The sequence below is a fragment of the Perna viridis genome, chromosome 13 (genome assembly GCF_037379345.1).
Source record: "Perna viridis isolate PV_CMFRI_1.1 ecotype Kerala chromosome 13, ASM3737934v1, whole genome shotgun sequence".
In the NCBI taxonomy this organism is placed as follows: Eukaryota; Metazoa; Mollusca; class Bivalvia; order Mytilida; family Mytilidae; genus Perna; species Perna viridis.
Genome location: NC_142457.1, coordinates 10,796,528 through 10,824,306, shown reverse-complemented (window position 1 = coordinate 10,824,306; position 27,779 = coordinate 10,796,528). Strand labels below are relative to the sequence as shown.

Genomic DNA, 27,779 nt, shown 5'->3' with positions numbered 1-27,779 from the left:
TTTTTTCCTGTAGGTACGTTGTATGGTAGGGTACATTTTGGAAAAAATAACAATAACTAATTGCTTACTTAGGACTGTTTATTTTCGTTATATCGTAATTAAAAACGGGGGTATCACTAGTATGCCATCGCTTACAGATTACTTTTTATTTTAGTTATTTGTGTGGATCGGCGAGAATCAAATTTTGAAAGAGATTAAAATTCTTTCTTCAGAGAATTGATCTTTGCGAAGAAAATTTTCTCTATCAGTTCATTCCTAAAATATAGTAAAAAATGGCTAAGTCCCTTGAAACAGAAAGTTGACAGTACCCAAAATCACTTACAATGTATGCTCCATCTATACAAAGCATATATGGCAGCAAGAACACAGTCCTTGCATGTATTTGACATTCAAAAGGGAAACTTAAATCTTTTGAAAATAGGAAAAACATGAATCTTTTGGGATACTCTTGATTCCCAGACTCATTCGTTAACTCTTGCACTATATTTACTGAAGAACCTTTTTGCACCTACATGTATGTTGAGGTTATGTTGAATAGTAAACTCAGTATGTTGTGACATGATTACACACAACAGGGACCCAATTTGATTTGGAAAAGTTCAAATATTTATTACTCTGGCTTACTAGAAAGCTAGGACACTACATAATTGTATTTCAATACTAGCTTACAAAATCATGTTTAGGTACGCTATATGAATAAAATTACAAACTACTGGTGAAATGGAGTAAAAATTCCGAAATATCCCCATTTTATGAAAAACTAGTAATATACTATGAGTTTTAGAAGTATTATTTTTCAGGGGGAGCACCCGATGCGCATGCACATGACGTCACATTCGGTGGTCAATGACCGGAAGTTATAATTAGATTTTTAAAGTCGACCATGTCATCACCTATTACAGACACACTCAACATTTTCATCGATTTTATCCGTTTATGGGGCTCTAACGGGTAAATTCCTTTTTTCATATTTTCAATGTTAACATGTCGCGTGTACTTGATTTGACCCGTTATGGGGTAAACCATTGACGAATTTTACATTTCTCTCCATATTTTCATTCGTACTTTTTTTCTTACGCCCTTTTTTTGTTTGAGACTTGTGTGCCCCTTTAATGTTTATTCGTTTGTCATTATGAGGAGATTTAACTTTTTACTGCTATAGTATTTTCGATATTTAACCTTGGTTCCCTTGATTACTCTTTGTATGTCGCGTACACCCTTTGAACGTGTTATGAGGCTCTATCGGGTACGTTCCTTCTTCATACTTTCAATGTTTACATGTTGCGTGTACTAGATTTGACCTGTTATGGGGGTAAACCATTGATCTACGGAATTTTATTTTCCTCTCCATAATTTCATTCGTGGCTTGTTTCGTTCACCCCCTTTTTTATATTGTCTGATGGTTTTTTATAAGGAGATTAAACTTTTTTATTGTTATAGTATGTTTTCAAGTTACTTATACTTTGACCTGTGTTCTGAGGCTCTAAAATAGTACATATGTTTGGTATGCTATTGCTAATAGGTTTTATCGGTTTTGAGCTACCCTGTTTTGTAAAGAGGCCTTTCTTTAGTATAGTTTTATTACACAACAAAATTTATCTAGTTGAACTTTTGTAACTTTCTTGATTTATTAAGGTAGTTTACGTTCTTAATACAGCTTCGCGATCTTTTTTCGAACTCCTCTCTATACAGTTCCATTTATAAATGTCACATCTGTTTTATTGGCTTTTTTCTTTCCTCCAGCTGGTCTACCACGAGGTCTTTTGGGACTTTACTTTCTTTTGTCGGTTCATTCTTTGGTTTGCATTCTGCAAGCTCTGTCGTCAATTGCACGTGTATGGCATCACGACTGGGGACCTCTTCTAAATGAATCCCTTGACAGGGAACTATCTTGTAAATCTTTATTGCTCCGGGTGCGTCCACCCCCTTCGCAGGTCGGCCAAGACGTGACCGCACATCCTTTTTCATCTCTATACTTTTCTTCATCCAAGAACACATCCTGAATTTCCAATGGGAAAATGTTGCTTCTCAATCTCAAGTTTTCGGGAGTGCCCTGTTTCATGTCGATCAATAAATGGCGGTGCCATACTTGTACGATTTCATAAAGTAGTTTGTCTTTTTGGGGAACATTTGTTGGGCCACGGTCATGGCCTGTGATACGTCTTTGGGATTTTTAAACAGAACCAGGTAATGGTTATTCAGACTGATGGTTCTGTGATACTTGTTTTTGTTGAACAGATTCTGAATCAGCAACATGACACTTAAATTTTTATGGTGACAATGTTTCGTGAAGAGATGCAAAATAGATTCAGTGACCGAATTCATCAAATCGTCTAGAATGAGCAAGTGTCTTGCTCGGGGATCCAAGGTGTCAAGGACGGGGAGTCCTTGTATAAAGTCGACATCCTCCATGGTTCCATAAATGGTCTGGTACACATCGTAGCACCACGTTATTCGATCGGGTCTAGGCATCATCATGTGTTTCACGTTGCCACTTCCGGCTATGACGCTGGTAAAGGGATGGGCCCAAGGCATTAAATGGTCGTCCAAGTAGCATAAGGTACGTCGAAAGCAAGGGGGTCGTCTGTCGGATGTAAGAAAAAGTTCTTGTCAGCGGGGTCCTTTGGCAAGTTTTCTTGAGTTTCATCCTGGATCGATTGGCGTGGCCCTTTCATCGAAGTATAAGGGTCTTGGTGTAGTCCATTCATCAATCTTGGTTTTGTTTTTCTTTTCTCATAGCATATTGGTTTAGTTCTTCATCAAAGTATCGTATCCCGATAAATCAGTTTGCATCGATTCTGTCTTTCTAAGGTTGTCTTTTGCTGGACAGGATGCGCATGTGGACTCCGTTTGCCTGTTTTCATAGTCCTCGTAGCGTGAATAGACGCAATGATCTTTGCGATGGTCTAGAATAAGGAGAACACCTGGTATCACTCCGATGGGTTACAGCAATTAAAGCTTGGTATAAATGACCTTTTATATTATACCTTCTTGTAAAGATCATCTTACATTCTGGACATCTTGTAAACGACGACCTTCTTCTTCGACAACTGAGAACAAAATGATAACAATTCTATTTTACTTTTACTTTTAAGATTAGTTTTGCAAGTATTCTCGCTGATATTCCTTCCATACTTTACCCCCTTTTGAGGCTATGTTCGTCTCTTTACTCTCCCCTTTTTTTTGACTCCTAACATTGACTCTTGACTCCGACTTGCCTCCCCCTCTTAAATCTTAACGATTCTTTACTCCGGCTCTTGACTCCGGCTTGACTCCGACTCTTGACTGTAACGACTCTTTACTCCGGCTCTTGACTGTAACGACTCTTTACTCCGGCTCTTGACTGTAACGACTCTTTACTCCGGCTCCTGACTGTAACGACTCTTTACTCCGGCTCTTGACTCTTACCCCGACTCTAACGATTCTTGATTCCGACTTGACTCTTGACTCATACGTCACTTTACTACGTCTTTTGATTCGCACCCCCGACTCTAACCACTCTTGACTCTAACTACCAACTCTAACGATTCGATTCTTGACTCTTACCCCCGACTCTAACGACTCTTGTCTCTACTTGATTCTAAGCATCTACAATTTCCCCTTCACTCCTCCTAACCCGAACTATTTCTGTCTTCGGCAACTGAGAACAAACTGATAACAATTCTATTTTACTTTTACTTTTAAGACCATTTTTTGCAAGTCTTCTCGCTGATCTTCCTTACATACTTTACCCCCCTTTTGAGGCTATGTTTGGCTCTTTACTCCCACCTTTCTTTCTTTTGACCCTTAATATTGATTCTTGACTCGGAATTTTGACTCTAACGACTCTTGACGCCGGCTCTTGACCCTAACGACTCTTGACTTTTAATGATTCTTTACTCCGGCTCTTGTCTCCTATCCCGACTCTAACGACTCTTGACACCGACTTGACTCCGACTCTTTACTTCAACGATACTTGACTCCAACTCTTTACTCTAAGGACTTTACTCCGGCTTATGACTCGTATTCCCGACTCTAACGACTCTGGACTCCTACCTCGACTCTAACGACTCTTGACTCCGGCTTGACTCCGATCCTTGACTCCAGCTTGACGCTAACTCTTGACTGTAACGACTCTTTACCCCGGCTCTTGACTCCTACCCCAACTCTAGCGACTTTCGACTCCGACTTCACTCCGACTCTTTACTCCGGCTTTTGACTCTTACCCCCGACTCTAACGACTCTTGTCTCTACTCTACTGATTCTAAGCACCTGCAACTTCTCTTACACTCCTCCTAACCTGAACTATTTCTGTCTTTAACTCTAAACTTGACATGAGGTTTAACACAAGATGATTATTGCTAAAACAATAACATTCATAACACAAAAGTCTAATACCAAGCCTTAACCAATATAAAACTTGCGATAGACATAAATAAGCTTCTGAAGATTCAACCTAAACTCTATCCTTTACCATTTTGTGTCAACTACCTTTATTCGACCCCAAAGTGTATCTCCTTCTCAAACCGTAACTTAATCGATAAACTTTTTCTCACATTTATTACTGTTTATTGGCCAAAGCCCTAACCCTAACCCTAGACAAATAGCATGGCTTGACCCCAACCCTAAACATAAACCTAAGTCTATCCCTTTACTTAACCATACCGCTAATCCTAACCCGAACCTATATCTAACGTTTAACTCTAACAATTTTCTTGATACTGGACCTTATGAGAAACTCTAACCCTAGATTTTTGACCCGCATGCTAACTATTTAAATCTAATACTGACTCAAGTCCTAACCCCGAACCCGAACAAGTATCGATCGAGACCTGATACCAATTTACTTATCAAACTCTATGTTGACTTTCATCAAGTCTAAGACCTGATATAGACCTAACTCTAGACTTAACCATAACCCTAGAAAAACAGCAACATCTGACCCCAACCTTAAACATAACCCTAGGCCTAAATCTACACATAACCATAAACTTAACCCTTACCCTAGACCTGATCCTTAATATAACGGTTGATTCTAGCAACTTTCTTGATAGTAGACCTTATCTGAAATTCAGACCCTAACCCTAGCTCTAACTTTATCATGACCATATCGTTCACCTTAATACAAACTCTTAACTATATTCCAAACACTAAGCCTAAACATAATCCAGAACCGAAACAAGTACATGTATCTAACCCTTACCCCATAAATAACTCTAGATATAACTTTAATCAAATGCCTCAAGCTAGACCATCACTACGACCAACACCAGGCAAAAGATTTAAGTATAGATTTAACATTAACCGAAACCTAACCTAGACCTATCTCTAGACATAATCCTAACCCTAACCCAACACTTAACCATAAACTTAACCTTTGTCATTGACCTGAGCCTATAACTAACGGTTGATCCGAACAATTTTCTTAACACTAGACCTTATCTGAACTCTAACCTTAACCTGACCTTAATTCTTCACATAACACTATGTGTCACCCTATACTTAATCAAACGCTTAACCATACACTTAATCCTAGCCCTTACCCTAACCCTTACCCTAACCTAACCCTAACCCTTACCACTATCCCTAATCCTTACCACTAACCCTAACCATTAACCCTAACCCTTTCCACTAACCCTAACCCGAACTTAATTATAGCCCTGGACAAACATCAACATCTTACCCCAACCTTAAACATAACCCTATGCCTAACTCAACACTTTACCATAAACTATACCCTTGTCATAGACCTAAGTCTAGATCTAGATCTAACTTTAACCGAAACCTAACATAGACCTATCTCTAGACCTAATCCTAACCCTAGATATAACCTTATCCCTAGACAAATACTAAGACCTGGTCCCAACCCTACACTTAATCATAAGCGTAGACATAACCTTATACCGAACTATAGATTTAAATGTAATCAACTAAGGGTAAGGGTAAGATACATGTACTTGTTTCGGTTCTGGGTTATGTTTAAGCTTAGTGTTTGGAATATAGTTAAGAGTTTGTATTAAGGTGAAAGATACTGTCATGATAAAGTTAGAGCTAGGGTTAGGGTCTAAATTCAGATAAGGTCTACTATCAAGAAAGTTGCTAGAATCAATCGTTATATCAAGGATCAGGTATATGGTTAAGTCTAGAGTTAGGTCTATATCAGGCCTTAGACTTGATTAACGTCAATATAGAGTTTGTTAAGGAGAATGGGGTAAGGTCTTGATCGTTACTTGTTCGAGTTCGGGGTTAGGACTTGAGTCAGTGTTAGATTTAGATAGTTAGCATGCGGGTCAAAGATCTAGGGTTAGAGTTTCTGATAAGGTCCAGTATCAAGAAAATTGTTAGAGTTAAACGTTAGATATAGGTTCGGGTTAGTATTAGCGGTATGGTTAAGTAAAGGGATAGACTTAGGTTTATGTTTAGGGTTGGGGTCAAGCCATGTTATTTGTATAGGGTTAGGGTTGGGGCTTTGGCCAATAAACAGTAATAAATGTGAGAAATAGTTTATCGATTAAGTTATGGTTTGAGAAGGAGATACACTTTGAGGTCGAATAAAGGTAGTTGACACAAAATGGTTAAGGATAGAGTTTAGGTTGAATCTTCAGAATTGCGCAAGTTTATTTATGTCTATCGCAAGTTTTGTTTTGGTTAAGGCTTGGTGTTAGACCTTTGTGTTATGAATGTTATTGTCTTAGCAATAACCATCTTATGTAAAACCTCATGTCAAGTTAAAAGTTTAGAGTTAAAGACAGAAATAGTTCATGTTAGGAGGAGTGAAGGGGAAATTGTAGGTGCTTAGAATCAAGTAGAGACAAGTAGAGACAAGAGGCGTTAGAGTCGGGGGTAAGAGTCAAGAATCGAATCGTTAGAGTTGGTAGTTAGAGTCAAGAGTCGTTAGAGTCGGGGGGTACGAGTCAAAAGCCGTACTAAAATGACGTATTAGTCAAGAGTCGGAATCAAGTCGGAGTCAAGAATCGTTAGAGTCGGGGTAAGAATCAAGAACCGGAGTAAAGAGTCGTTACAGTCAAGAGTCGGAGTCAAGCCGGAGTCAAGTGCCAGAGTAAAGAATCGTTCAGATTTAAGAATGGGAGTCAAGAGTCAATATTAGGGGTCAAAAGAAAAAATGGGGAGAGTAAAGAGACAAACATAGCCTCAAAAGTGGGTAAAGTATGGAAGGAATATCAGCGAGAATACTTGCAAAAAATAGTCTTAAAAGTAAAAGTAAAATAGAATTGTTATCATTTTGTTCTCAGTTGTCAAAGAAGAAGGTCGTCGTTTACAAGATGTCCACGACCTGTCGAGAATGTAAGATGATCTATACAAGAAGATATAATATGAATCGTCATTTTAGGAAAACCCATGGATACCAAGCTTCAATTGATCTACCCCATCGGAGTGAAACCAGGTGTTCTCCTTATTCTAGACCATCGCAAGGATCACTGCGTCTATCACGCTACGAGAACCATGCAAACAGACCAATTCAGTCCACATACGCATCCTGTCCAGCAACATGCAATCTTCGAAAGACAGAATCAATGCAAACTAGTTTATCGGACTACGATACTTTGATAACAGAACTACACCAATATGCATTGGGAAAAGAAAAAAAAACAAGATACTTTGATGAAAGGGCAACCCCAATCGATCAAGGATGAAACTCTAGAAAGCTTACCCGACGACCCAACTGACGGAAACTTTTTCATACACCCGACAGATGATCCCCTTGCTTTTTACGTACCCAAAGGATACTTGGACAACCATTTCATCCAGTGAGTTCATCCCTTTACCAGTGTCATAGCAGGACCCAGCGAAAGTGGAAAAACGTTGTTTGTACACCGATTCGTACAAAACGTGAAACACATGATGATGCCTAGACCCGATCGAATAACGTGGTGCTACGATGTGTTCCAGATCATTTATGGAACCATGGCGGATGTCGACTTTGTACAAGGACTCCCGGACCTTGACACCTTGGATCCCAGAATGAGACACTTGCTTGTTCTAGACGATATGTTGAATTCGGTCACTGAATCTATCTCGCATCTCTTCACGAAATATTCTCACCATAAAAATATGTGTCATGTTGCTGGTTCAGAATCTGTTCAACAAATCAAGTATCACAGAACCATCAGTCTGAATGCACATTACCTGGTTCTTTTTAGGAATCCCAGAGACGTATCACAGGCCATGACCATGGCCCAACAAATGTTTCCCAAAAAGTATGCCACCACCAAACTGCCACGGATATTAATAATTGATCGACATGAAACCGGGCACTCCCGACGACTTGAGATTGAGAAGCAACATTTTCGCATGGGAAATTCATGATGTGTTTTGGGATGAAGAAAAGTATAAATAGAGAGTAAAAAGGATATGTGATCACTTCGTGGCCGACTCACAAATGAGATGGACGCACCCGGAGCAATAAAGATTTACAAGATAGTTCCCTGTCGAGGGATTCATTTAGAAGAGGTCACCAGTCGTGATGCCATCCACGTGCAATGGACGACAGGAAGGGCACAATGCAAACCAAAGAATGAACTGACAAAAGAAAGTGAGGCCCAAAAAGACGTCGTCGTAGACCAGCTGGAGGAAAGAAAAAAGTCGACCAGAAAAAAGATGTGACTCTTATATAGAGGATTTCGATTTCGGAACAAAGATAGTGTAGCTGGATTAAGAACGTAAAACGTACAACGTCAGAATATCAAATACTAGTGGAAACCAAAGCAGAATATCGTGCATTCTTGTCTAAGAAACAACGCCCCTTCAGAAATCAAGAAAGTTACAAAAGTTCAACTAGATGAATCATGTTGATCTAAGATGCCAGAACCTGAGAGGATAGTTCATCAAAAAAAGGGGGAGCTATATTGGATATACAACGAACACCACCAGAAGTCATGTTACCGAGGAACGAAAGGGAGAGAAGGTTAAATAGAGTGGAAAAAACAGCCTTGACGCCAATGATACTCGGACGGCAAAACTACTTATAGTAAAGCTAAATCATAAGATGATCGTATCGTGAAGTGTTGTGTAAAGGAAAAGAAGAGCACTTTATGGAACAGACCATCACGCAGGACCCGGTTTCGAAAAACAGACGACACCCCGGCGAATGGAACAATGAATATGAATTGTAAATAAAATATAAAAGAAAAAAATCTTGTTGTGTAATAAAACTAATCTAAAGAAAGGCCTCCTTACAAAACAGGGTAGCTCAAAACTGATAAAACCTATTAAAATCGTTAGCGACAGCGTAACAAATATATTTTCTATCAGAGCCTCATAACACGGGTCAAAGTTTGAGTGTAAGTAACTTGAAAACATACGATAGCAGTAAAAAAAAAACATCATAAACTACTTAAACAAAAAAAGGGGGCGAAGGAAATAAACCACGAATGAAAATATGGAGAGAAAAATATAATTTCATTGAAAGTATGAAAAAGAAATCGGTTTACTTGATAGACCCTAATAACACGTTCAAAGCAAGTTTGGGTAAACGCGACATGTAAATATCGAAAATACTATAGCAGTAAAAAGTTCAATCTCCTTATAATAACAAAAGAAAAACATTAAACGAGCACACAAGTTTCAAACTTAAACAAATAAGGGAGGAAGAAACGAAATACGAATGAAAATATGGAGGGGGGAATGAACAAATCAATGGTTTACCAAATACAACCCCATAACAGGTCAAATCAAGTACACGCGACATGTAAACATTGAAAATATGAAAAAGAAATCGGTTTACCAGATAGAGCCCCATAAGACGGATAAAAGCTATGAAAAGGTTGAGTGGATCTGTAATAGGTGATGAAATGGTCGACTATAAAAAATCTAATTATAATAAAAATGAAAGACAATACACCATTCAAAAGCTCTTAACGTTCCGACTGTAAACTTCTATTGTAAACCTTAGGATAATCATTAGTGGTTAGTCAAAATTTCACACTGAATACAAAAAAAAAATATTAAACATAATTAAAGAAAACTAATTAAAACAATGATAAAAATTAATGTCCGAGTGGTAAACATTGCACAACACGTCCTTACACCTGTAATGTATTCATAAAGCACAATAAAAACGGTTACAAATCAATACATGGGGTATTGAAATCACCAGTAAAATGGGAAGTTTAAAACACCTGTCTAATCCCTGAGACATCTGTTAAAATTACACAATCCATTGAACACAAAGGTATTCACATGAAAATTTAAAATCTATTCAAAGTACCCATTTAATTTAACATTATTTCACAAAGACAATGAAATTACAAATAATTTACAAAAAAAATAATTAAAAAAACAATTAACGTTAATGGAAAAGTAGAAATAAAAAATAAAAACAAAAAAAAGATAACTCTACTCATAATACCCCATTTTTTTATACTTACCTGTTTACACCATACTATATAATGATACTAATTTGGATACTTAATGAGGGTACCTATGGAGATCGTTTCCTCGCTCCTTACCTTCAAGACCTCCCTTCTGAGATAAAAAAAGTCCCCATGTTCCCTTTACTGGTCCCCCATCTAAGTCTACTTCTGGTCACCCAAGTTCCACTTCCGGTCATACCCAAAGTCCACTTCCTCCCCCTCCCTCTACCGGTCACTTCTGGTCCATGACCATGCGCATTGGGGTGCTCCACCTGGCTTCACCTGAAAAATGATGACCGTTTCCCACGTGTATACTACTGATATCTACATACCATTTTATTTCATGTGCAGTTGTACCAATAACATGATCATTGTTGAAAAAAAATGCAGCCACCAACAGAAGCCAAGGAATGGTAACAATGTTCGATTAATACACAGTTCATTGCTTCCACCAACAGCCATAGTCTCTCCAAGAGGGGAAATCAAGATTCTCCTGCATTGTAGAATATTTCTGCTAATTTTTCAAATGCTGAATAGATCAAGTTAGACTTGCTACAAGTCTCTCTTTATTATTTGTACATATGATACAGGAAATCTATGAAATTAAGTAGCTGTCTTTGTAAGAATTATGCAAAATCTGGAAAATGTGATACACCCCAAAAAAGGCTACATATTTTTATGTTTTTAATTAAGTTGTTTTATGTGTCTATATTATGAAATGTGTAATTATTCATTCAAGTCTGCCTACTTTTAGGAGATAATCAACATAATAAATCCAATTAATTCTAGTGTATTTGAGTGTCATTTACACTTCCCCTAAGGAGTTATCCCCCATAATTTTGAATTCTGCAGTTTATTGTATACAATTTTTATCTCCTATGAGCACAAGTTATACGAAAAACCAAATGCTAATTTTTATTTACTAAAGCGCTTTAAACAAAATATTAAAAATAAAAAATATGTAGGCTTTCCAATTATGTATCACATTTTGCATGATTCTTAGCTGGAGTGCTACTTAACAACTCTCTGATAACAGCATTAATAACTGCCTCTCTCCCGCAACGATTGGTAGATTTGCTATGAGAGAGATACATACAATCAAAGACTTTTTCATTTATGAAAGGACTTGTAACTAGTGTAAGGACAAGTTAAATTTTATCATAACTAAATATTTAAAAAATATATATATCTCATTAACCCGTGTCCAAATCTGGCATACTTGAAGTCTGAAAGTGCTTTATTTTTATTCAGAAAAGAGTTCGTATTGAAACAGGAAAAAGGAGTCAAGCACAAAAGCAGATATTGAAAGTGTCTATTTTCAACATTACGGTTATAACTTAACAAGAGGGTTTTGCAGTGTTTAATTTATATTTACCCTTATTGCAAGTGACAATTTTTTATAATCTTCTCCTCATTTATGGTAACCCCAATGTTTCAATATATTTATACTATGATATTTCTTGCTCTTACTCAACTACACATACGTCACCTGTTTATGAAAATACATGTAACAGAACACATTTTTCTAACACATAGATTGCCATTGTGGACATAAAAACTATGCTTACAAACAATCAATTACATTAAATTACATGTGTATACTATACCTTAAAATAGTGTGAAAACTGTTAAAACCAAACCCTTTTATGGGCTGAAGAGTTTGTTAAGGTAACATACTAGTAATTCAACAATTGAGCGTTTAGAATGTACGCAAACATAGTCCTACAGAAGTTTTAGAGCACTTGTGTTACTTTGCTGTGGAAGAACTGCACATCAAATCTGCATAAGTGAGCTTGTGTTTGGCAGGGAATTATATTGTCTTTATTTCTATTTAAAATGGTCACAGTAACTTAATGATTCAAATACTTTTTATGAGTTCTGCATAAAAACCCCAGTTTGTGAAATGTAAGTGACTTCCCATTCTATTTTAGCTCATTGTCTTTTAGGAGCCGGTGTCACAATTGCAAGTTGGTAAATCCCACTTAATATTTTCAGGGATATTAGTGTAAACATGCAGCTTTTCGGTGATGTATAGTCTTCTTCAGGTTAAACTTAAAGAGGTAGACCTAGGGAAAGGGACACAACTCATGGAATCGGTGATATGTTTGTTTGTATTATATTCAATTTCACCAAAGCCTCTCAAGCATAAAATGAATCCAAGTTAATTAGATGCTTATATAGGATTGATGTAAAATGCTGAATACAAACGTTTGAATGATTTTATGAGTTGTGTCCCTTACCCTAGGTCTACCTCCTCAAGGTAGAAGCTCCATAATACTTAGTGAAAATTGTGGTTTGTAGCATAAAGTTAAACAGAACCTTAGTATTGGAGTATCCCTGAGATTATAAATTGATTTACTGATATGAAGAGACTTTGTTTCATTATATGAAGCCATAGGCATACAAGTATCATATAAGACATTGTAAAAGACTTGTACATGAAGTAACGAGCCTAGAAATGAAGTCATGTTACGATATAAATACAGACATTCAGACATCATAAAAGATTTGCACATGAAGTCACGGGCCTAGAAATAAAGTCATTCTTAATTATGTACAGATATACAGATATCATATAAGACTTGTACATGAAGTCAAGGGCCTAAAGGTAAAGTCATGTTAAGATATATACAGACATGCAGATATCATATAAGACTTGTACATGAAGTCACAGGCCTAAAGGTAAAGTCATGTTAAGATATATACAGACATGCAGATATCATATAAGACTTGTACATGAAGTCACAGGCCTAGAAATAAAGTCATTCTTAATTATGTACAGATATACAGACATCATATAAGACTTGTACATATAGTCACAGTGGCTGATTCAAGTTGCCAGTCAAAAGATGATCATAAGAAATTAAACAAGTTCAGTGACATATTATACGCTCCCGACGGGAGCGTTTATGGTTGTATTATCAAATTGGTTCTGTATACTTATGACAAGAAAAAGCATCAAGATCCGGTTTGTACCTTCATTTTCAGGAGCTGAAAAACAGCATAATGGCAGCTTCATTTGCGTATACTTGTATATGTGCGATTGAGAGCCAAACCAGTCTCGGGAAATATTTGATAGTTTCAATAATTAAATAAAAATCGAATCATAGCTTTTCCAAGATAGGGTTGGCCATAATAGTCTGCAGTATGGCGCCCAGATAAATACGAAAATTACGTAATTAATATTACCCATAATTCTCGGGTCATGAAAATTGCGAAACGAAAGTAATCGATAAAAGAAAGAATCGAAACGAAACAATTCGATAAAATGAATCAAATCGTAATAAAAAAATAATTAAGCGATAGAAATCGAAACAGAATAAGCGAAACTGAATTGAATTAAAGAAATCTTTTCAGACGTTTCGCAAATTATAAGAACCATAAAGTTTACCAGTGCCGGACAATTCGACCCAAAGATATGTCGGACTATGGCAACCAATAATTCCTTATGAATGCAGGACAATTCGGCTTATATAGACATATCAGACCGTGACAATTAAGCCTAAAAAATTGTTTGGTTCTGGTTTCATAGTTTCAAAAATAGGTATTATTTTGTGTTATAATTACTGATGTTTTCGAAAATGCAACAAAATGCCAAAAAGTGTTTGGTTATTTTTTTAATAAAAGAGCACATTTCCAGAACAGACAGGATGAAACCAGTGTGTACACTATGCTGTCAAGAGTTATTTCATGAATAAATTCTTTATAGTAAAGACAGGTTCCTTGCAGTATATTTCTAAGGTTGGAGAGATTGTTTTCTGGTTTTGTGTAGATGAAGAAATCGAAAGGTCTAATGGTGAGTCCTGAATAGTGGAAGGTTCAACAGGAGTAGTAGATTGAGCAAAACTGCTGATGCTTGGCTAAAGATATGCAGGATTAGGTACTGAATACGGCATGGCAACACTAGTACTTGTTAGAGTTGTAGTTATTGAAGACGCAACTGGAGTTGAGATTTGAATGCGGATATTTGATTTATGGCTGGTTCGGAGATAGAAACATTTGGCCAAGATGTATCACACTCTGGTACAGGAGCCTCATGAAATATTTCAAAGGCCAAATCATCAGATGGGGAATATGGACGTTCCAGGTTTACTAAAAAGCTCATCTGAAGGAATTACTAATGGTGGTGAAGGTTCATCTAATCTCAAGCGTTTAAGTGGTGAAGGGTTCTTGGTTCTATCCTCAAGAGGTCTGCGAAATCTGGTATGGACTGCTGTAGGTCTTTTTCTGTGAAACTAGGTTCTAATGGAACTATTGGATCTGTTGGTTTTGTCATATTTGTTATGGATTTCAGAGGAACAACTACTGAAGGTAAACCAGAGTAAGCTGGTGTTTCAGCTGGAACAAAATTTGTACTTCTGTGGGCATGATGAATTCTGACATGGTCCCGCAATCTCTGAGCTTGGTGAGATTGGCAACTCCACCAACAGAAGTTACACTTAAGTCTGGGACCATGAATCCTCTTACAGTGCTTATTCAGCTTGTAAAAGAAACATAAATAATGTGATGATTGTCACAAAACTTTATGTCATTGGTAATATGACATTTAAAAATTAATATAGTCTCTAGTCACAAGAACAACCTTTATCATTCAAATGACAATGGAAGGTCTCTCTCGGGTCATTGTCACTGGTCTCGCCACTAGATACATATATAAAACATAATACATACTTGGCTTTGACATTGGTTACATGACAAAATAACCATAACAACTCAAGGTATGAAATGTCATCCATCTCGTACATGTAGTGGTCTCTGGTCATGAGACAACCTTGTAATTAAATGACACCACTTGGTCTCACTATATTAATTTATTTATCTATTTTGGTTTATCTGTCACTGGTCTCGTGAGTAGACACATGTATAAAACATAATATATACTTGGCTTTGTTATTGGTTACATGACAAAATAACCATAACTCAAGATATGAAATGTCATCCATCTCGTACATGTAGTGGTCTCTGGTCATGAGACAACCTTGTAATTAAATGACGCCACTTGGTCTTATTATATCCATTTTTTTTTGTTTTCGTTTATGTTTTCTTTTATTATTATTATTATTATTTATCAGTGTCAGTGGTCTCGTGACTAGACAATTCATAAAACAAATATTGCTGCACATAACCATAATGTAATGACAATTGCCATCAGTTGTAATATAAAAGTTAATACATAAAAATTCTGTCCTGGTCCGTCTGTGTGTATAGTAACTCACTGGGACTTATTAAATAGCAGACCCTTGGTATTCAGGGCGGGGCCACCTTGAAGTTGGCACTACCTCATATTACCTTGATACGCTTTCAGCCTGTTCACATAAACTATTTTTGGTGTAGCTAGTATTTTAGATGATTCTTGTATCTTATAAAGTACATCCGAAATAACACGGGTGACTGTATAAGGACTTAACCATTTAAACTGAAATTTCTTTGAAAGTCCTCTATATTTCCTTGTGTCCTCTAAGGGTACACTGTCTCCTACTTTGAATTCTGGGAATGTACAGGATAAATCATGACGTCGTTTTTGACGCTCAGTAGCACTCTGAAGTTTACCTCTTACCGCCTCATGAACCGTTTCAAGACGTTCTGAGAGAGCTTCAACATACTCTGGTAATGAGTTTTCCTTCTGAGGATGGGTATCTCGCCACCACTTACCATAAATGATATCTATTGGTAGCATAGCGTCTCTGCCCATCATCATAAAACAAGGGGTTTCCCCGATAGACTCATGCACTGAAGACCGGTAAGCCATCATGACAAATGGTAGAAATTTATCCGAGTCTCTCTGATGTCTTGAAACAAACTTACTGAGCATATCCTCAATTCTACGGTTCAGTCTTTCAAAACAAGTCCTGAACTTTGAGGATGGAATGGACTGTTTCTGGTCTTGTGAATACCTAATCTTTTGCATAAATTCAACAAACTAATCGGATGTAAACTGGGCACCCTGATCGGTGTGTATCTGTTGGGGTAAACCATACCTGCATATAAATTCATTTAATAATTTATATATCGTAGTTGCTATGTCAGGCAAGCCACATGCCTCAGCAAAACGAGTTAAATAGTATGTTATAACTAATATATATTTATTAACATCACAGATTTTAGTTACAGGACCCAATATATCCAACGAAGGTTCTCCCACTATGTAGATTTTCATTGGTCCTCTGGAACGTTGGGCAGGTTGATTGCGCTTTTGACATTCCTTACACCTTTTGCACCATCTTTCAACAAAAATATCATAAATCACCCAATAAAACATATCTCTAACCCCCGCTAGTGTGCGTTTGACACCCAAATGTCCTGCTAATTGGTCAATGTGTAGCATTGTTAAGACATGGTTACGGTATGCGCTTGGTAAGACAAATTGGTATTGATCTTTATCATTCTTTAGACTTACTTTCAAGCCAGTTAACAGACAGAGAGGTGTGTTCTGTTTCACTACCAGTATGTGCATGAAACACCTTTATATTGTCACTATTCTGATATTTCTCTTCAATTTCTTCTCTTTTGTCACAATGCTTACATGTATTACAGGGGAACCTAGACAGACCATCTGCATTTAAATGGTTTAGACCAGCCCTATACTTAATAGTGTAGTTATATGTAACTACCACTTCTAGCCATTTGGCTAATTGTCCTTCTGGATTACGAAAATTCCGTATCCAATTGAGTGCTCCATGGTCAGCCCTAATTAGGAAATGGGTAGCATATAAATAATGGTGGAAATGTTTTACAGCTGATATTATGGCTAATAGGTCTCTACGGGTGACACAATACTGTCTTTCTTGTTTGGTAAGTGATCTACTATAATAAGCTATAATACGCTCTTTACCTTCATCAGAAATTTGTGATAGAACTGCCCCTACCCAAAACGCAGAATCATCAGTGTCTAAAATATACTCTTTCTAAACACATGGATAGGTCAAAATAGGACTGGCGGTTAAACATTCATTTAACCTTATGGAAGATTGGTCACACTCAGTATTCCATTTAAATATAATATTTCTCTCGGTAAGACAAAGTAATGGTCGAGCTATTTTAGCAAAATCTATTATAAATTTCCTGTTATAGGAACAAGTAGCCAAGAAATTTCTGTCTGACATCCTCAACATGTGTTGGTATGGGCCATGATTTTACTGCTTCTATTTTATTAGGGTCTAGGAAGATACCTTCCGCATCTACAACGTGTCCAAGAAATGACACTTATTTCTGGAATATATTACATTTTTTAGTGGAAATTTTTAATCCTGCTCAACTAATTCTGGTCAGCAGAGCTTCAAATCTAGAAACATGATCCTCAAAAAGAGAACACAACAATATCATCTAGATATACCATACAAATTTCAAAATTTAACCCAGACAGTATATGTTCCATCAATCTAGAAAATGTGGCCCCTGCATTACACAAACCAAAAGACATGCGGGTAAATTAAAGTAGCCCTTTGTTTGTAACAAAAGCAGTCTTTGGTGCATCACTAGATGACATACCAACCTGGGGGTAACCACTAGCCAAATCCAGAGTTGAAAACCATGTGCTTCCCCTACGTGCATCTAAATAATCCTCTATCCTACTTAAGGGATAACTGTCCTTAATAGTTTAATTTGCGGAAATCAAAGCATAAACGGATTGAGTTATCTCGTTTACGTACTAGAGCAATGGGTGAACTCCATGGGGAAATAGAAGGCCGAATGATTTTATTGTCCATCATTCGCTTGATTTCATCATCTACCTCTTGTCTAAGAGCTACATGTATCCTCCTTAGGTTTTGTTTAGCTGGTATTGCTGTACCAGTCTTTATCTCATGCTGAATTGTGCCAGTATAGCCAAGGTCGCCTATTCCCAAAAAGGGTTTTGGCAACTAATATGCCTTTACTTTTTTAAAGATGGACTGGTAGTGTCCAAAATAAATGTGGCCCAAAATGGTAACTCTTGCCGTGGTTTAGCCTGCAAAACTATTTCGTTTCTGACTGGTATTCTTACCCTTTGTTTTAAGGAGATCTGAAAAAAGTCATGGTATCTGACTTTCTATTTTACATTTAATGGTTTGGTTGTTGAGAATCAAAGACTGATTTGGTATATCAATCACACATTTGTTTTCAAAGATAAAATCATAACCTAATATCACAGGTATGTCAGTTTCAGCAACAACAAAACTTTGCAAGATAATTTGGTTATCTAACACTATAGGTAATTTAATAATACCAAGAGGTGTAACACTCCTCCCATCAGCCATTCTTAATCATTCTGATAAGGTTGTATTTTATTTTTTGTTATGGAGTGGCAAAATATTTTGGAGTGTATGACGCTCACAAATGCCCCAGTATCTACTAAACAATGTACATTTTGCTAATATACATTTCAACTTTCACATATAAGCCATCATGTTTATAACTTTTCATTTTCAGTATATTGGCCCTTTTAACATTTATATTGCCAGCTGAAGATTGACCCTCATCTTCAGCACTTAACAGTTTCCCAGACTTTTTGATAAAATTTCACTGGTAATTATTGGGATTTCTCCATCTTTTATTTGGACTCATTCTACTATCACTGGTAGTCACATAGTTTTCATTATCATGCATGCGCTTCCTGCAGTTCTTTGCAAGGTGACCTGCTTTTCAGCAATATTGACAAAAAGCTTTTCTTTCTCTTTTGCCTTGCATAATGTTACCTTGTTCAACTTCAGATGAATCCTTGCTGTTTACTTGCCTTAAAACAGGTTTCCTGTAGCATTGGTTAAAAGCTTCAAACTTGGCAGCTACATTCAAGGCTTCATCTATAGTGTCAACATTATTGTGAACAAAAGATAGTGACATTTCTTTATTGTCTACAGCATCTCTAAATGCCCGACAAGCCAAACTATCTTTTATATCTTGTGATGCTATTGGGTATGCTAAACGGGCTAACCGTTTTATGTCTTGGGATAGTTCTGTTTGGTTCTTTGGTTTACTAAGTTTGTCTACTAACTCTTTATATGTAGGTGGTTCATTTGGATTAATATCCCATATAGTACTCAAAGCATCATCTCTCTAGCAATCAATTTCATGGCTTTCCTCTTACCTGACCACTGGTTTAAAGTGGCTACTACTTCAAAGTGAACAAAATAATCATTCCAACTTGTTTTACCATCGTACCAGCGGGCTTCAGTTTGATCTGTATATATTGGTAACTTACCAGCTGCAGGCCTAATAACTTCATTGGTATGAGCGAACTTTGGTACAGTATAGTATATGGGCATGAAAGCATTTTGTCTGATATTGACAGAATCTGTTGCAGTAGCCACATTGACAACTGCATTTGTACTTACATTATTACTGGATGCATAGTTGCTGGTAATTATTTAGTTATCATTTTGTTAAGCCTGGTAAGCAGCTTATCCATTTGATCACAGAACATTTGTGAAAGGTTTGTTATAATGACATTGCTCATGTCATTCAATTTCTGGTCAAATTCCTGATTTAAATTGTCTATTTTCTGATCACATTTTGGGTAAATCATATTAACATTTTAATATAATATATTGACTTGAGACTGTAAGGATGCAAATTGAATATATGGATCTGGGGAACCCCTGGTTGATCTTTGCCAAGATGGTGACCATGATATTAGATCAGGTGAAGAAGTACGAGAACGCTGAACAGTATGAGTATGTTGTGAATGAGCTGATAAATTGAGCTCACTCATCATTAAATATTATAATATGCACCAGTTAGTATTCTTTATGAGGTTGGGTTTTCGTATCCCACCGCCGGGCATCAAAAGTTGGGGGGAGGGGGTGTTTATGTCACGGTGTTAATGTGTTACTGTTAGGGCTGTGGTCTTTATCACTATAGAAGATTTACTTTACACTATAACTGCACTGGTAGCATGGCAATATACTCCAAGGTAGCTAAACGGTAAGGCACTGATTCCAACTATCGTGTTTCATAAAGAACATTAGCCATTCAAATTAATATACTATTTATTAAGCCTGTGGAAAAACAGCATAAATATAACTAACAATAACAATTATACGCTCCCAAAGGGAGCGTTTATGGTTGTATTATCAACTTAGTTCTGTATACTTATTGCAAGAAAAAGCATCAATATCCGGTTTGTACCTGCATTTTCAGAAGCCGAAAAAGAGAAAAATGGCAGCTTCATTTGCGTATACTTGTAAATGTGTGATTGAGAGCCAAACCAGTCTCGGAAAATATTTGCTAGTTTCGATAATTAAATACAAATCATAGATTTTCCAAGATAGGGTTGGCATTATAGTCTGCAGTATGGCGTCCAGATGTTTACGCAAATTACGTAATCAATATTTCCCATAATTCTCGGGTCATAAAAATTGCGAATCGAAAACGAACCAAAACGAAACGACAATAATCGATAAAAGAAAGAATTGAAACGAATCAATTCGATAAAATGAATCAAATCGTTTTAAAAACATAAATTTAACTATACAAAACGGAACAGACTGAAGCGAAACTAAATACAACAAAAGAAATCTTTGAAGACGTTTCGTAAATATAAGAACCATAATGTTAACCAGTGCCAGACAATTCGACCCAAAGACATTTCGGACCATGACAACCACTAATTTCTTATGAATGCCGGACATTTCGCCCAATAGACATATCATAAAATATCAAATCAGAGCTGACAAAAATTATCAAAGTTGTTTTTAATTAATATTTCTTCTGGAGAGTTAAAAGGTTTCACCTCCATTATGTTATGTTATAAAATCCCACCAAAGCACTAGAGAACAAACAGGGACCCCCCCCCCCCCGCCCCACTATTTGGGTTGTTTATAAATAGTAAATGTGATAGTGTGTAAAATTACTGGTATTTTATATTTTATTGGTATCTTAAATTTGAATTTTGTTTGTATTTGATATTTATTTTCATAGATAATAAAAACCTATTTCAATTTATATGTGTGTTAATTTCAGATGGAAATTACCGTTTTGACCTAGACCTGAACGACATAACGGACAGACATTTCGAACCTGGTATTTCTTTTCTATCAGTTTGAGATTTCGTATTTTCTCTGTTAGATTCGGTCTTTTCCGTTCTATGCTTGGTTGAACCGCACACTTTATTCTGGCGGGTAAATAGTATTGTTCGTGAGGCACTCACCATTCAGTTTCCGACTTGACAACACCTATAAGAATTTGACAGAGGTCTTGGTTGGAAATAATATATCTTGGAAACTTTTCTAATCAGTAACTGTATTCAGCATGATGACTTAGTAAGGTTCGTTATATTTGCATGCTCAATTTATTGCCTAATTTTGTTAAAAATCCTGTAAATTAATATTTTTATCCGGTATGAAAGTTTCATGCGCGTGAGAATGAATGTCTAAATATTATAACCGTTTAAATAAAATAAAACATTATTTAGGTTTAACTGAATAGTAACGTTTATTTTTCGATAATTTAAATGACCATTTCTAAGCCAAACTTTTCATTAAAATAACAAATCAGTAACGGTTGAACGCATACATGTACTAGGCGAGACATTTGCACGAGAGAATCTTGTAATTTTGTTTTAAGGGTAAATAGACTAACAAATACGGAATTTAAATATCTTGAATTTATATTTCAAAGTGTATTTTTATTACTACATGTTGAGTCTCCTCAAATATGTATTAGCATTATTTATAATAATTATTTTTTGTTATACAGGATGAACACTTATGCTTGTGAAAGATATAGATGCATTTGCTGATGTCTAGATGTACTTAATTATCCCTGAAACTTGCACGATATGTGAGGTAGATTTTTTGTATATATCTTATTGTTATTTTTTTATGATTTGTACGATTTTCAAAGTCACGAAAATTATAGATATTTGATAATTTGCTGATCGCAAATGAGCCGTACAATACACAATACACATATAGTTATCTTTATTTTTTTAAATAATTTCCAGATATGTTTGTTAATTTACGATTGCCTGAATATAACCTAATAGTGTTGCTCAGGCGGGAAGCACCAACAATCAATGTTAATTTACGGAACATACCCATTATATGTTTTAATAATATATCTTGGCACATCGGATTAATATAAACATATTGATTGATTGACTTATTTATACATAATCAGGTGATTTTGAGATGAAACGAATTTTTCATTTCCCGTAATTTTTACTTAATATTCGAACGTCATGTGAAGTGATTTTTTCAAAGAGTATTATTATTTTTTCATTGTATTTGCTTTATATGTTTGTTATAATATTTAAAGCGTAAAATGTAAAATTGAAATTTGTGCTATAATATTTGTATTTTTATTACAGGGCATTTTTTTCCTGTGTCATACAGATTGTTTTTGTTCAAAATAAAGTATTGAACCTGAAACGACTTAATATCGTAGATTTTAAACTCTTCCACATAAACATGAATACTATCAGTCGAACAGCAAAATGCCTCCTTGACCTCGAAATCCTTTGATCTCATTTGCAGTGACTCATGAGCAGATAATTCTAAAAATGGCGGCGATAAATTTCCCTGGAAAACTTTACGTTTCCCCTGCTTCAACGAATCATTGAATTAATTAAAATGAATTAGAAAATGGTAAACAAAAAATCGTATCATATACAAAACACGTAAATTCTTCTGTTAAATGACGTAAACAAAAACATTTCAGACGGACCAATGACGGAAAAGAACGCATAGAAAATCCCTCTCTCGAAAAACGAGATTTCATTGTTTTGATTTTGAAGCTGACAGAATTGCATTGCACACGTCATATTTATTAAAAGAAAGGTTTTCTAGATAGGTTGACCAATGAACTTCAAGATATGAAAGGGAATTCTATGTTCAAGGTCGCTTTCAATGTTTATTTGCAATGCTTCGGAAGTTACCCAAAAAAACACGTTGTCATTAAATTTTCTCGTGTATTTGGACTCCAATTCCTCAAAACCGGCTTTGTATGGTAAAATTATAGTTGGAAATGAGTTACATATTATTAATTCCATTCTAATTAGGTTATCTTGTGTAGGTTTTGGAAGTATTTGCTTATTTACCCCTACCCCTTTTTTCCCATCCCTTTGTTTTGCTTTGACATTTTGAGAAAACATGACAAAATTTTACACACAATTGAAACATTATGGAATTTATTCTTTTATCTATTCTGAAATACCATACAAAGATTTATCATGACATATATAGCCATGATAGCTGTAAACTATATTTGCAATTTTGAAATACTTTGGGTTAAGTCAACATCATGAAGATACTTTTCAGACTAGTCAATTTTGTGCTATAATTTTACATTTGTTTTGTGTAGTACTATTTTTTTTTTTTTTTTGCTAAATGTGAGACTTCAGTGCATGTATTTTTATTCATCAAACCTCAACAATACCTTCCACTCCTCAGTTAAACAGTTAACCTAGCATTTTTATAGGAATTATATTTTTTTTTCATTTGCTCAGAAACTGCACATGGAAATACAAGTAAGAATCTATTTTATGATACTTATTGTGTATCCATGTCCTGCTATGATTTATACTTTATCTAATATACCTTTCACAACTGGTATTTGCATACAAAAATGTATGTTATCCCTTCTCTTTTGTTATTAAGGATACATGCCATTGGAAAAACAATTAACAGACAGTAAAAATGGTAGGTGTCAGCAAATTAATATGTTAAATTCTCCTTCCACAGTCACTGTTAAGATGTTGTGAACAAACTTTGGACATTCCTTGTCAGTCCACCTGTTCCCATCCATTTAAGACAGGAAATTTTTTCTTTATATTGTTTTAGTTATAAACACAGTGGTATGTGTGTCTTGGTGTATGCATGCATGCATCTCAATTTTAATACACGTTTGTTTATGTTATTACAATAGCGGATTTATTTACTGGTGGTTGTATACTTCACTTGGATTTTTTTCAAAAGATTCCAGTATTGAACAAAACTTAAAATAGTTAGCAATATACAATGTATTTCATGTTATTCAAGATAGATATGCACTGCATGTTGATGGTTCTATATTACAAGAATATTTTCATTGTGTACAGTGAGCCAAAGCAATATTTTATACAGACAAAAAATATTTTCTGAATTTTGTTTTTAAATTCAATGTTGATATTAAAAAAATTTCAAATTCAATTGACAACAATATTAGAAAATATAAAAAGGAATTTTATTTGGTGTCATCCCACTTAAAAACTATTTGGTGTCATCCCACTTGTCCTGCATTTGGTAATTACAGGTAAAATATGGGTGAAAAATTGCAGGACAAGGGGGAGGTATGTAGTTACTAAATACCTGTTAATTGCTTGTTTATCACAACAAAAGATCAAAGGGAGCTATCTATAGTCTGTTTTAAATTGTGTGAAAAGGTAGCCACATTCAAAAGGTAAAGTCCGTAAAATATATAAATAAAAGTCAAAAACTTTCATTTATACATTTTGCATTGTGGTTTACGTTTTGTATGGAGTTACCATTATAATGCTATTTTTTTCTTTGTAAACATGTAGGTTGCAAAAAATTACGCAAAATATATCTCAATATTTTATTGCGTACATAAATATAACAATGAAAATAACAAATGTTTACATTTGCACTACAAATATCATTTATAAGCACTAATACATCACATTGTTTTCATAACATGTTCATTGTCACACAAAATGTTCATTATCACCTAACCAAGATGTATCAGATGAGAGGCGGCATCTCATTATTGTGAAGTCTTTTTTTGAGTTGTTGCAGTCTGGTGTCTATATTGCGGTACTTTCTGTGTTTTCGGGCTAGTAGTCCTCCGGCGGCAATCTGAATGATGTTTACTTCATTGACAGCTTGAATCTGTTTGATGTGTTTGATGAACGAGTAGATGTTTGGATGAGCAGTTTGTATCTGTTTCTTTATCTTTGAGTGCCATCCTTCCAAGTGATTTGTTGTTCTTGGTCCATCATGACTGAAGTGGTTCCAAATGTGGCGGTCTGACTCTACCCATTGTGTGGTTTCATAGTCGGTAAACGGAACTGTGTCCATGTTCACATCGGCATTGCCTAGCTCGTTCAAGGCATTGAACCATACATCTTCTACACTTTCTTGCGGTACAAGTGGTAATACAGCTGCTCTGCGTACTAGTGTTGTGATAGCGTCAATGTCTCTGTATGCAATCTGTAGGCCTGTGTGTTGAATCTTTCTCCAGATACATTGTGTAAAGTGGAAGAAACAACCTCTCAGTATAGCACCAGGAAATACAGTCTTAGCGGCATTAATAGTTGCAGTTTCAAAATCCACCACTAGAGTTGTTGGTTGAAGCTGAAGTCCAATCTCTGTACATTTGGCTTTCACAGTGTTGAAGAATCTGGTGTAAATCTGCTCACTTTTCCCAGGAAGTAGACCATAGACGAGTGGATACATCTCTTTTTTATAGCATTCATTACTTTATTTGCTTGCAGCTTATATTTTTTTTTTATTTTGATATATATTGTAAGTTTTTTAAATAACAAAAATAAAATATTATACAGTATTTTTTTGTACATTAGTTAATACATTTTTTTTTAAATTATTGAATATCACTTTGCCTTTTTTGTTGTACTTTAGATACAGATTTATTGCCAATTAATGGAAAAGACTATAACACTACCAACACTTTAGGAGGTGATCATGTGATTAGGTTAAGATGGCGTTATTTTTTCTCTGAGTCTTTTTGACGGATTTGGATAGTTTAATATAGTGTTCGGACTTAAAAATTCGCCGAAATGTAAATATAACTATACTAGTGCCGATATTTGATTTTGATAACTCACCCTGTGCTCCTTTTTTTTTAAAGAAAATTGATTTTTTTATATATAAAAAGGAATTTCTAATGTCAAAAACTGAAATTTTAATATATATGAATTCTTAATATAAAAAAATAACTATCTTTTTCAATATTAAAAATTTAGTTCTAATACTCAAGAATCAATATCTAATATGAAAATCAATTCATTGTAATAAAAATGAATTTCTAATTCCATAGACTTGTTTTTAATTATAGGTTTATGCTAATACTAAGGCATAGTTCTCTGATAATAGAAAATAAAAAGTTGATATTAAAAATGTATTTAATATCCACATTTGCTTACAAATCATTCTGACACAGTTGAGTGCTAGAAGAATATTTTGACAAAAAGTTATTTTCTTTTTATTATAACATAGTTACATAATTTGTTTAGACATTTTTAATTGAATATATGGGTTGAAACTAATTGTTTGGAACTTCCAAATACTTCCATACCGGGTTACTTCCCTTACTCGATGCGTAATTTAGAAAAAGCTGACAGAATTGCATTTCACACCAGATTATGACTGCAAACTCTGTGAAGTAGTCTCAGATTACGAATACTTTAGCATGTTGAAATTTCAAAGCTGTTCAGAATCGGAAAGTGAAGATATCTTAATTTTTTGCTGGCAATCGGCAAATTTCTGACAAAGGGGTAGTTGACTTAAAAGCTGACAGAATCATTAATACTAATTAATTTCGCTGATTTGAAAAGATAAATATGTAGATAAATGATCAAAGATTTGAACGTTATTTTTTACCAATGGTAATAGAAATGGTCACACGAAGCGAGTTTCCATCAGAAATCGTGCCGCTAAAAACCACAATTTGTCACGTGATTCTTGCAAATGAGAACGACGTCATTTCCGACTTTGCTGTTCGGCTGATAGCGGAACGGGATGTCGTGGAAACTGGGTCAGGTCAACATTTCGTCAACTACGATCATATATATGTATATATGGGGTACGTACACAGGGAAATAATTCAACCTGGTCGTTGGTTGAGAAAAATTCTGCTGGAGCGCACTGGTCACTTATAAAGGGTTATTCGGTAACGGGTCACAGTCTCCAGAAGCAAACTAACTAAGGAGGTTTTTAACGTCCTTGACTACCCTGTCGGGTCTCGCACGGACGGCCCAATTTGGTGGGCTTTAAATAATTTTGCTATTTGTTTAAATTGTGTTTTATCAACATTAAAAATAATAAGTTAAAACAAAAGGAAAAAGGTAGTATACTAGTAAATTAAGAATAGCTCAAATGTTAGAAATTAAATAGAAAATAGTAAAAATGAAATTTGAAAATGGACCATGTAAAGGAGGAAAATGTCAAGTTGGTTGGGGAAGAGTTAAGGACAACCAGTCGGACACAAAAGGCGGAAGACCTGTATGATTTAGTTTGTCAAATACTGTATGCGTTTTAAAGTCAAATGGGTGTGGTTTGGTGAATATCCAAAGCTAAAGTGCAAATTTAATAATTGATAATGTTAGAGTTTTAGTTATCAAAGGTGTAGTTTAATACGCAGTTTTACTAACGCCACACGAGACCGTTCCAGCTCATGTTTCCTCCAAAAGCAGACGATGTTGAGAGTTTTGTACTCCCTTGGGGACCCTTGGATTGGTTGAGTGCCCCAGTCATCATAACAGACGCCGCACATGCG

The 27,779-nt window shown here is 35.5% G+C and overlaps 1 long non-coding RNA gene across 1 annotated transcript in view; it reads left to right on the top strand.

Moving 5' to 3' along the window:
• The window catches only part of LOC148599541 (uncharacterized), a 33,331-nt gene that overhangs the window by 1,568 nt on the left and 3,984 nt on the right, over window positions 1-27,779 (top strand). The window lies entirely within an intron of this gene.